Source organism: Netta rufina, assembly GCF_964035555.1.
Source record: "Netta rufina genome assembly, chromosome: 5".
Lineage (NCBI taxonomy): Eukaryota > Metazoa > Chordata > Aves > Anseriformes > Anatidae > Netta > Netta rufina.
Genome location: NC_140128.1, coordinates 7,065,002 through 7,078,000, shown reverse-complemented (window position 1 = coordinate 7,078,000; position 12,999 = coordinate 7,065,002).

Genomic DNA, 12,999 nt, shown 5'->3' with positions numbered 1-12,999 from the left:
CAGGCTGCTTCAGTACTTCTCTGGAGAACATTCTCCATCCCCTTAACTAACAGCTTAGTAAGAAACGTCACTGGATCTTCTCTTTTTCATTAGCTAGCTTTATCCTTCTTTATAGTTTTGTAAAATTAGGGGTTACACTTGCACTGATTTACCTTAGCATAGAATTGTCTCAAGAGCTTACGAAAAATTTTGAAACAAAGACAGCAAATAAATGTATTGCTTGTTTTGCTAAAGAAAGAGAAGATGTTCTTCACTGCTCTAACAGCTGAAGAAATAAACTAACAGATTTATTCCCCCTAGTAGAGATCCATTATTCAGCACATTTTATCCAAGGAACACATTTGTGAACCTGCTACTATTTCCCCTTTTCCAAAGGGGAAAAACCACCACCCAGTCCTAGTCACATCAAGGTGCCCTCATCTGTCATATTCTAGTCCAAATTCGATAGTATTTGTTTAAACTCAAGGTAATTGTAAAGGTTTTTATTCTGGAAGATGTGCATGTATTCCAAAGCCAAAATCCAGTGAATTCCTGTCGGATAACCCGACCGAAAACCCCGGGATAAATAGACACAAGGACCAGCGTTCTGTGCCGTAAGCCAATTTCTTACTTCGTGACATTATCTTATATAGTGTCAAAGCGTCCCGCCCAGGAACCCAGGACCCCACCCACTGTGCTCGTGGGCACCCCAGCCCCTTCCCTGTGCACACAGGCACAACCCAGAATAACCCCACAAGTCCCTGCCAGTGAATTTCCTTTCCAGTGAAATATGGTGTCTGGGATGAAGGGGGCAAGGTAGTCCAACATTACATCCTTAACGCAATACAGTTGTCCTAAAAAAAAATTCCTTAGCAGCTTTGCTGACAAAAACCTCCTCAGATACCACCATATTGTCTTACGTTACTAGTACCTCTCTACAAAATGTCATGCTTTAATAAAATTGTGAGAGAAGTATTGGCCAAATAACTCTTGGATCTTAAATCCCTCGGGTTAAAAAGTAACAGGCCTGGATTTTTTCCCTTTTCCCTAAAAGTTTTTGTGCTATTCTGTAAGATACCACTTTCCCACCTCTCAGGTTCCACATGTTAGTGAAGCTACTGATAAAGAGTATAGATAGGTGAACTATCACAAAATATCATCAAATGGTTAAGATCTTTATCTGTTTCAACCAATCTAAATAAAACTGATGTTTACTATATGCAGACTCAACATACAACAACAAAAAGTGAGGGAAAATGAACAAAACATTCCTGACAAGACCAAACTGACGACCCAGAAGCCATGTGGGAAAGTCTCTCCAACTCAATATTTATTTTATTCCACCTTCAAAGCTGGATTTTGAGTAATAATAAGCATTTCAAGCAATCAGTGTATCAATTTACCTTTTTGAATCAGAATTCAGTGAAAAGATGCGCAAACGTGGAGCAACCTGAAGTGAAATTTTTTGAATATTTTGTCAGGTACTTCAAAATTAGCTACCTGTTGAATTCTGGATGAAACTTAAAGAAAATGGAACTGCTTGTTCAAGCATTGCATTGCATTGCTTGAGCTCTGCATTCATTCACACACACACGTGCACTAAAAGAGGATGACTTCAGGAATCAAAAGAATTTGATAAAGACTTAAAAGGATTTTTTTTTTTTTTGATAAAAATATACAATCTTCCAAAAACTAGCTGGCCCAGGCATTTTCAAAAAACAGATTATTTAAAATTTCCATAACATGCAAGTTTGTTCACAGGTTAATAAACACAGAAATAAGTTTTCTGAATCCTTACCTTCTGTAATCAAAACCAATTATATAGTATATTTTATCTGTCTTTTATAAGACAATACTATGGTTTAAAGAAAAAATAAAGGTAAAAGGATTTTTTTTTTCTAAGCACAATTAAAAATATTACTAAGAAAATAGGAGCAGACACCTCAACTTTTTCCAGTAAAATTTAAGAAAGAGAAGAGGACGGTTACAGTAAAAATGTGCATGTACTTCCAACCCTCACGTGGGATTGAGTTCTCTTCTCCCTAACCTTTCCGTTCCAATATTTTTCAAGATTTAGTCAATGTCCTTTTACGTATTAGTGTAAAGGCATTAATTGTTCAATGGATCATTAGCTCATGGGAACCTCATTTTACCCAGATTTTAGAAACAGCAAAATCTAGAGATCATTTTACAGAAACGCAGTACATCTGTTGGTCTTGCACACTGAATGATTCAAAGTAGCATACTTTTTATTTTAAGCCATACTGCCACCTAGTTGACAACCTAATGAACTGTGCTGGCCTGAAACAACGCACTGTAATTACAGCTAGAGCCTTTGAATAAAACTGAATTGTTTTCTAAAAACATGTTTGTGCAAGGATTAAGATACCAGGAGCAATGAGCACCTCAGCTAACTTTCTCATCTGTTAAAAGCTCTCTGGCAGTACAAGAGCAGTTGCAGAGTTCTGCACAAAGACCAAATTTATTCAGGTAGCACTATGATTCCGTAGTTCATACTTCTTTGTAGTTACAGTCGTGAAATAAATATACCAAGTATAAGTCAAAGCAATATTTAGACTCAATACCATCAAGTAAGGAATTAGTCTAAACATAACAATAAGCTGAGGAATAAGCAGTGTACACTGAGGAAGGGATGTAACACATTAAAGAAAGTTGGTTCTGAATGATGCTTCCATAAAACATGTTGAGCTGCGGCATTTTTCTCACATGATGGGCTCATTAAGGGCAACAAACTGCTCTCTTAACCAAATTTAGTCCAAAAAGATCAGGGACAAGTCAGCAAGAGAAGCACCTGCACTCTTTTGTTCCCCCAAATGCAGGCACTATTGATGTTTATTCCCAAAGTTTTGGAAAGGAGTTATGTTATCTTCAGAACTAACTTGTGGAGACTTTTTTTTTTTTTTTTTTTTTTTAATGTGTATAATAAAGTATTAGTTTAAGTAATAGTTTTTCTTCTACAAATCCTTTGAGACAATTTACAATAAAGTTGCTATTAAACATTTTGGGATTCTTACAGTAAAACCTCAAAATGAATTAAGAGTTCACTGAGGTATGGAAAAGTTGTTTCTTCTCTGCTCACGGAGAATGTTGATGTTGGTGAAGAAGGTTCCTGCCTCTGAGAACAAGTACCTAATCCTATATATTTGCATCCTGCCATAGGTTACCGTGAGGACACCCCTGCAGCACGCATTTTGGAACAGCTCCCAGTGGAGGTCAGAAGCAGCAGGAGATGGTAAGGAGCACAGGAGCTGTCTCCTCCTTGTCCTGCAGCACGCTCAGAGCTCCAGAGACTGCAGAAGACGAGCAGACCTTCCCCTGCATTGGGTACCCAGTGTAACGTAACAACAGACACAGCCCTAGGCTGATTTCTGCAGGAAGGGAGGCAGAAATGTTCTGTGCATGTTTCTCTATGAATACAAGACAGTACTTAAATGCAAAAGGCATGAGAAGCCAAAATAGCAACAGTTTGGCAAGAACTAAACTTTCTTAGTGAAGTACTACAGGTTGAAGCACTCTCCTGCTGTTGAAGCACTCTCCTACACATATAGTTATCTTCTCAGATAGAAGAGCCATCGCCTTGGCTATAACAATACGTAACTGGCACTGAGGTGTCTGAAGAACTAAACCAGAAAAAAAAGATACTGGTTTCAAGCCAGCAACACCTCAGCGTAGTTACCTGTAGGCAAGAGACACGGGAACTCAAATACAAGTGTCACAAGAATCAAACTACGTGATGGTATACATGAAAACACCCAGAGAAACATGTGGGAAGATAAATACTCCTGCTCTTGTGCTCCTTGTTTGGACTCGGGCTGCGGAAGGTGGCGCTGACAGAAGAGATGCGCCACAGATCAGCCATCTCCTCACAGACACCCAGCGTGGCAAAGCCTGTCCAGAGGCAAGTAGCCTGACTAGAAACTTCAGCAAGTCATTTGAAGACTTTGGATGGGACACTGCATAAACAAATCTGTGTGAAACGATTAAACCCTACACGATAAAAAAAGAGGAGAGAGAGAGTGGCCTCTGGGCAAGGCCCAGGTTTATTAACAGTGCCAGGGCCCTCCATGCTGAGCAGCAAAACACCTTTTTTCCCCTCTCGCCAGTGATTCAGCCACCCTCACACCTCCAACACCCACACCGGGTTCAGAGTGGGCAAAACCCCAAAGCCGCCCCCCTTGGCCCCTCACCAGGCAGTGGGGTGCAGGCCGGACATACCGCACCCACCTCAGGGCCTGCAGCTGGGCCCTGGGCCTGCAGGGGCTGAGGGGGGGCAGGCGGGTGTGAGCGGGGACCCCCATTTCCCCCTCTCCTCTTCGTCTTCTGGCAGGGAAACCATCTTTGACAGCACCACAAACTTCCACGAAAGCACTATTTCTGTACATTTTATAGTGAAAGAGTCTTTCCATAAAGTTCACAGCGACAGCTTGGTGCATTTAACACCACACAACCTGCATTGTAGGGGAAGATCACACTCACTGGGAAGGAAGTTGCTTTTCATAAAAATCCAGTGATTTACTTGGCACAACCCTAAAATATTTATTGGAAGCAAAGATTCCAGGAAACGTAATATTTTTCCAAAGCACAACTCAGAAAGCATTCTTTGCCGAAGGTTTGAAATACGCCATCTAGATCTGAGTGCCACCGCTGACCCCAGATTTATTCCTGTCAAGGCCACGGTTGGAAGCTAGGAAGGGAGAGCGGAGGGCTGACCTCTCTCCTGCAGCTTTGAGACAGTGCTACAAAATGAACACCGGATTGGTGACTCTCAGCCATTAACTGTTGGCCATGACAGCTGTTGGAAATCACATTTGCGACTCTCCACAGCTTTCCAACCTTAGAAAGACATTTGGCAGCCTAAAAAATACGCTGCACAAAACTTTGTCGTTGCTTTAATATTTTCTGCTATGAATTCTACCAGTGTCAGCCATTACATAAATTTTATACTAAATTTGAAGAAAACAATTATTTATAAAATATGGTTTTGTACTTAATATGTCAACGACATTTGGCTTTCTAACAAAGCCAACATATAACTCATATCTTCAGCTACAATCTAAAATCTGTATCCATCTTTGGTAATACCTGCTTTAGATGAAATAAAACGTATACTTGCTGGTGAAGCACACTGGTCAAATGGTGCATGTTCCAGTAAATGCTTTTTCTTTTTCAGCAGATGCTATTACTACTGACAGTATTCCAAGTAACTTGAAATATTAATGCAATATTTACTTAGCAACTTTGGAACCTGTCAAATCGTATTTCTGCAGTAACATTTGCAGTTCAATCAGCTTTTTTCTTTCTTTTTTTTTTTTTTTTTTTTTTTAAGTTCCTTATATTCAGGAAACTTCTATCTGAAGCTGCAGAAGAAGTGCTACTGCTGCACAGAATGTGGCTGGCCTGTTATCAGTTTTATTTATATGCTATGATGATCCTGAGATTATATTCATCCTCACTAATGTGAGGAATTCAATCTGAATGGAAAATTTCAATACCTTTTCTGATAAAAACGGGTAACAACCAAACGTGGTTCTACATTTTTACATACAAAAAACCTCTTTGATATTTCCCATGGGAATTTGGGACTCCTGCTCTCTGCCGAGCTCAGATCCCCCATCCCACTGCTCCTCCTCCCACACCAAGTGCATCTATAATCTTCCTGTGCTACTTCTGCTCAAACCAAAGTGGGGAGGAGGGACATGAAGGAGAGAAATTCATTTCTTGCCATTGTCCCTGCATACCAAAATAAAGTTTTTGGCCTCCTACCTCCAGTTTTTAAATCCTTTCATTTTATATAGCCTCAAGTCCTTCCAAAAAGGCTTGTTGGAATTCCATCTGTCCTTAGAGTAGCTGTATGTTCATTGCTTCTTGCCCTGGATATATCCCCATTTTCCAAATTATTCCATGCTCACAGAAGATAGTAGTGAAAATTAAAAAAATAAAACCAGTAATATCAAAGTTCAATTATTCAACCTGTTGCAAAATCATGCCTGACCAAGCAATCATTTAAGAACTCACTCACCTTCCAGCTTTTTGCTGTCAATGGCACTATTCACAAGTTGAAGTGAAGTGCTTTGCTGAACATTCAACATCAAACATTTGCTAAACCTAAAAATGTTTGCTACAAGTAACAAGTTTCAGTATCTTGGTCAGATTTTCAGTTTTTATCCGAACTGCATTCCTTGAAAGAATATTAAGTCTCAGTTCTCTTCCTTACATTACAAACTGCACTCCAGCTAGCACAGGTGGTGCTGTTAAAAAACAATCAAGCTGCTTGTGTCAAATAAACATGGTCTTAAGACAAAAAATAATTTCCAGTACAGTAATTCTAAGCATCTCTCAAATACCACGATGAAAAAACAGATCAACAAGTTATTTTATAAAACTCTTCTCAAATATATTCTTAGCTTGAAAAAGACGTTAATCAGATTCAAAAGTTATCAGATTCAAAAAATAGTTTTAAAATAAAAAAACATCTTTCTTTTGTATTTAGGTCAAATAATAAGGATGGCCTTTTTATCACATTAAAAAAAATAAATCAAATACTACAAAGAAATACGATGGCAGTCCTTTTTTCCTCATTTTTCTCCCTCCTTCCCCCCCCCCTTTTTTTTAAATTATTATTCATTTATTTCATTTATTAGGTACACAATTATTTTGTTGTTAGCGAAAAGCCAGAACGAGCAAATACCACAAAACTCAATGGACGATTTCAGTAGGAACAGTAGCAAACTAGGGCTAGCACATACTGAAAAACAGAAAAAGAGTTAGTCTCTTTCAATTTTGTTTTTTGTAATTATGCTATACAAAATAAGCTGGTGTAAGAGACTGGGGGGAGGGTAGGAATCAGAGGCTCTTTGGCTGAGTGGATGTGTTACATTAATTTCTTAATATGTGAAGGAGTGGATTACCCCTCTAACAGCAATGGGAAATTAGTTTCTTCATTTCTTCATTAAGACTGTGGGAGGGAAATTAATTTTCTACTCTGGTTTTCAAAATTAATTGAATATATCTTTATTAACATGATAAATATGTACACAGACTTTTTGGTTGAAAGAATTCTCTAAATTAATCCTAAACAGACATTTTCAAAGCAGTTCGTTAGCACATGGATTTTTGTTTAGTTTTCTGAGGTTATATAAACATTGAAGAAATTGATCGCCTAAGTTTTAATAAAGTTATCTACAGAAAAAAGCATCTCAAAACAGTTTTTCTAGTATTCATTGAATAGTACATTAGTGAGCTTTCTTTTTTTCTGCTCTATATTTGTACCTGTGTTGTTGCAGTCTAACAGGTACCTAAGTGTTACAGTTTCACACGTGAGTGTATGCACCAGAAACTGTATTTGGTGGCTCTAACAGGAAAGCCCAGTTCCTGAAAACATCATCCTCTTAGCTTGAAGGTGTCTAGATGCCTCCATGTATCTGTATATTCACTTAGGTGAATTTACAAAGCATCTCAAAAGTTGCTCACTTCATTTCCTACTCAGTGTTTTTATATCAGTATTGCAAACATAGCTCCTATGGTGTAGTTCCACCACTGCGTCATTCTATTCTTTTATCTACATTCTGTAGTATTCTTCTATATACAAAGTCAATCACCTCAGTTATACTAATGACTTTTTGATTTAATCTTCCACTACATAAAGTACAATCGTACCCTCTAACATCTTTCAAACTAAAAAATAAATCAAGCATTTTTTCTAAAAAAAAATTAGGTTTTTAGGTACTGAAACAAACTATCAATGGCTAATTTTCAAACTGTCTGAAGACAGCAAGGCAGCATGCTTTGATCAGACATAAGTTGCAGAATGAACACAACAATATCACAGCAGCCTCAAAGAGCCTATAACATAAGGAAAGTAAGATCTTCAGGTTCTTTTGGCCTAAAGGCTAAAAAGCATGAGAAAACTCCTAATAGCTTCTTACAACTTAATTTTCCTCAAGTATCAAATGCATTATATGGGGAATATGACTTGAAAACAAGTCTTTTTTTTTTTTTTTTTTTTTGACTTAGTCTTCATTGAATGAGGGACAAGTCCTTGACCTTGCAACTTCTACCAGCTTTCACATGGAGTGTATTACTCTTTTCTTAAGAGTCTTAAGAAAAGAATCAGAAAATTATTTCTGTGAAAGGTCACTGCAGTTACTGTAACCCAAATGCAAACTCTAACCTCTACCACCAATTCCTAAGTCACCATTTTCTGTTTAATAAGATGCGTAATGGTTTGACAGTCTTGACTTGAAAAACAAAAAAAAAAAAATCACCTTGATATATAAAATAAAACTATAAATGAAAGTTTGACTCTCTGCATTTACAGACTATCTTCACAATCCTTGAGAAACAATGACCTTTAAGGAGACTGTCCCAGATAATCGGTTAGATCTTTCAGATGTTTTTCTGCCTGAAAATATTACCTATGTGGCTGGAATATTTTGCATTCAGTTTCTATGTTCAAATAATTCAAAAAAGGTTATTTCCTAAGTTACACACAAAAGACAGGAAAATACCCACATAGGCAATGGAAATTTGCCTTTGCAGAAGTTCCTCAAGTCACCTCCATTTCATGGGCTCCACCTTAATTCATATTAATTGAAAGCTGGAGAATTATTTTAATTGAATTGTTCTGCACCAAGAAAAGCAGACTACAAGTAAATAAGCAAGCTGGGGATACATTAGAGCTGATCTCCTTCCTTAGGAAGTTAATAGGAAGTTTACGTTTGGCTGGTCAAGAAAAGAACATCTTTTTTATAGACATAGATCATAGGAATTAAATAAGCAAAGTTTATAGCAAACAAAATCAAGACTGTCTCAGAAATATTCACACAATATAATTCAACCTGTTTAATCCATTTTTACCAAAATAGATCTTCTCTTTGAGAACTGCTGACAAGGAAGTTGCAAAACACAACCAGAAGGAAGAAGCAGAACAAGTTCCTCACTTGTTTTGATAATTCATTGTTTCATTAGTAGCTTAAGAAACCTCAGCAAGTCCACAGAGCATCTTTGTTAACATGTTAACCATAATTTGCAAAGACAAAATTAGTTGCACTCTTTGCCCAGAGTTAAAACAATTAGATGTCAAAACAGTTCAGCTTTAACACAAGTAAAAAAAAAAAAAAAAAAAGCTTTAATCTCTTTTTTTTTTTTTTCTCCTATTGTTCCTACTAGGGGAACTTAAAGAAGCAGAACAAGTATGGATGAAAAATAACTAGCAGATGAGATCTCAGCCACCTGAGAAAAAGCCAATGGCAAAACAATCTATCTGTCACCAAAACCTTTCCTCCAAAGGAAGGAAAAATCTCTTATCCAACCTGTGATTTGAACAGCACAGAACAGAGCTCCTTCCAATAGTGTAACACTTATTAAAATTTGAAGTCTGTTTTTTTTTAAGCTAGTGGCGCTGTTTTAGTTACCTCACGTTCATGGAGGAGGTTGATGAAGGCCCTGCAATTCTCCATGTCAGAATGCCAACACAAGCTTCTGCTTCTGTCACAGCTCCAACAAAACCACCACATCATCCTCTCCAAGGACTTTAAAGAAAACACACACACACAAACACAAAACAAAGCCACACAATGCAAACAAAAGACAGCATGCTGCCTGAGATCAAGGGAACTTCAGAAGACATTTAATAATCCAACACACAACCTCAAATTGAGGAGAAAAAAAAAAAAAAAAAAAAAAGCTTTTTATAGGAAGTATCCTCAAACTCTTGGTCTTGAGCCAGGACTCAGTAGCTTTGTCCCATAGGTAACAAACTTGGGATGAATGGGGCAACGTAAGACCATGCTTACTTAGCACACACCCACCTGTAAGTCAGATGAGAATGGCAGTGCACAAAAGCCATGAATAGTTAGAACACAAGCCCAATGCCCAGACTTCCAGCCCAAAGACATCTGTTTCCTTCTTATCATATGCACTTCCTTGCTTAAAGAAAAGAATGGCAGCACAGTTGGAGGTGCCACAGCAGTCCCGCAGCTTACCACATGTCTTCATGAGCCATCACAATGATCTACGGGATCTACCATGTCATCTACCCAGCAGTTTCTCCCAAAGCCAAATCGTTCATCACTGGTGTTCTTCCTGAGCTACAGCATTAGTCAAATAACTACTTGGTTGCCTGTGTAGGATAAACTAGATTATGACTCTGAGAAGGGTCATTAGTCAAGCATTAAAGAGTTTAGCATCCTTTGCGAAATAGCCTGGCTTTGTTGTAAAGCACCAGGAGTTGTACGCACATCCGGGATGTAGTCACAACTATTCTGTCAGAAATGAAAACTGCCGTTTTGGGGGCCACAAAACAAAAATAGCCATAGGATGTTATACCAGTTTTCCTCATTTAACCTCTCTGAGAAGAGGAAGTGCCTACCTAAGTTCACCACATATTTCCTTAGATCGGAAAATAGTTAAGGCAGCTTGTAATCATTGACCTTAACATAAAAAGAAAAAAAAAAAAAAAGGCAAAACAAAAAAAAAGCTTTCCTTCAGTCTATTATATGAATTTTATTTATTTTTTAGAACCTGCTTTTAGACCATTGCAAAGACTACCAGCATTGTCAGACCCGTGCAGGCTGTCCCTGACACAGGGACAATGCTCTCTCATTCAGGTTAAAAACCTCAGAATTCTCACCAACTGCTTCCTCCAATTCAATTAAATTCACTTCTTTCTTTATCTGGCTATGTAGTATCCCAGCCCATTTTCTAGAAAGCATAATTGACATAAAAAGAATGGCATGTTACCATGTGCAGAAAAAAATATATAGGTAGATCAACACCACTGTCTACAAAATCAGAATTAATGAAAAACACTACAAACAAATTTGTAGTCTGTGTATCAACTCTAACAACCATTAAGTCTGCTTGCACCTAAAATAATTATCTCACCTACACTGACTGCTACTCACCAGTGGAAATAAGTTGAATTTTTATGATTATGTCCCTAAAGAAAATCCCTTTCTCACCCTAAAGCAGCCCCCCCACCTCATAAAACCCACAAACACAAAAATTTCTAGTGGATCAGTCAAATCGAAACTGACTGTATCACAGCAACAAATGAAAAGCTTACCAAACAACTCCACAGCTACCACAATAAATGCCAGGCATAGCAAGCATCAGCTTCATTGCATTTACGCACATCAGAAGCCCGCATTGCTGTGACTGCTGCTCCAGCTGAACAAGATCAAGACGAAACCAAAGCTGTCCACCTGGTGTTGCAGCACTTCACTTACAAGTGACCTGGCAGCTCAGTTTCAGTCTGAAGTGAAACGTGAAAAAGAAAAGAAAAGGGAGGAACATGAATACAGGGCATCAGCTGGTCAGAGAAATGCCTCACAGGAGATGTAATGCTACAGGAGCAGTTACGGAGCTAACTAATAGTCCCAAACTTGAGCAATTTAGGAGGTGAGACTGAAACATCAGGGCTTTTGCTCTACTGTCACAGGTGTACCGAGGCTGGGAGGGCCCTCTGGGGGTTATCCTAGCCAAGCCCCTGCCCAAGCAAGGCCACAGCCACACAGCTGGTGAAGATCTCCAAGGATGAAGAGAAACTTATCTGGGCAACCTGTGCAAGCACTCAGTCAACCACACAAAAAAAAAGGAAGAAAAAAAAGTGTTTCCTTACACTGAGGGGGAAGCTCCTTTGTTGCAGTTTGTGCCAATTCATCTCACCTGGTGACTGGGCACCACCGAAGAGGCTCCATCCTTTTTGAGTCCTCCCCTACAGCTGTACTATGTACATAAATATGTATTACAAGCAGGTGATTTTCAATCCTGCAAGGCTTTTATTGACCCTCTGTAAGCATTTTATTTGTGTAACTTTCCCATAAATGTTTGCAAATGTTTGTATAAACAAAGCAAATATAAAGCAATTATTAACAATCCATGTAATATTATATAATACTAAAATCAACAAATATTAACTTGCTAATTGGATGTATGACTACTTTTGTTATTTATGTGCTATTACAAGTGTTAACTTATTGCTCAGAAATACTGGTTAACAGTTTAGTTTTATTAACTGAATGTTCAAGTAGGTGCAGGCTTTTTTTTTTTTTTTTTTTTTTTTTAAAAAAAAAGTCTTTAGGAAAAGTTCTGCCTTATTTGGAAAATTAACAATTAACATTGACCTATGAACCTGTCCTTAAGATCTTGTTGTTTTTGTTTGTTTGTTTTTTCTTAATAACAAGAACTACTAAGTTCTCACATTTTGTTTGTTTTTCTCTTAAACTGCAATAGAAGATGTAAGTAATTTATTTATTTATTTTTTATTTTTTTTTTAAGATAAAAAAGTGACTAACTCTCCTATGAAAGGAGCAAGCAATAACACCAGTAGAGATCAGTTTTATGAGCTAAATTCAAACTTTTAATTCCAAGGAGCCTCATGACCAACACTTAAAGCCTTCATTCACCATATCTTCTGGGGATGAAGCAATATTCTTAACTAATAACTAAGTGACATGCATAGCAGAAATTTAAGCATATTTAAAATGTACTTAAAATTCTATTCTAGCTAGCATCATTAAAATGGTAATCTTGATTTGAAATACAGATTTAACAGAGGCAAGTTTGTCACTCAACGGGATGTTGTTCTTTATGCCTTTTATAAGACCAACCAACTTAGTCAGGGGGAAAAAAAATTACACTTCTATAGAAAGGCAGAAGGGACAGCAGGTGGTACCTGAGGAAGTATTTGTCTTTCCCAAATATGAGTTGGTCTGACATAATCCTTCCCTCCAGCACACCCTGCGTGGAATAGTTACCCAGCACTCTGATACACTTCAGTCAATTGTTGAGACACTTATTACTGAATGCAGTAGTTTAAGAAACCCTTTGACGTTAGCTGCACTAAAACAATGATTAAAATCTAAATTATGCCAGATTAGCTTGAGTAAAAAGGCATCACTTCTAAATCAAGCTAGAGTTAGCTGAATTTCTGCCCAGGTACAAACACGGGAACTTCAAATACAATTTTGTGTAGCAGACAACGTCCAGCACACGATG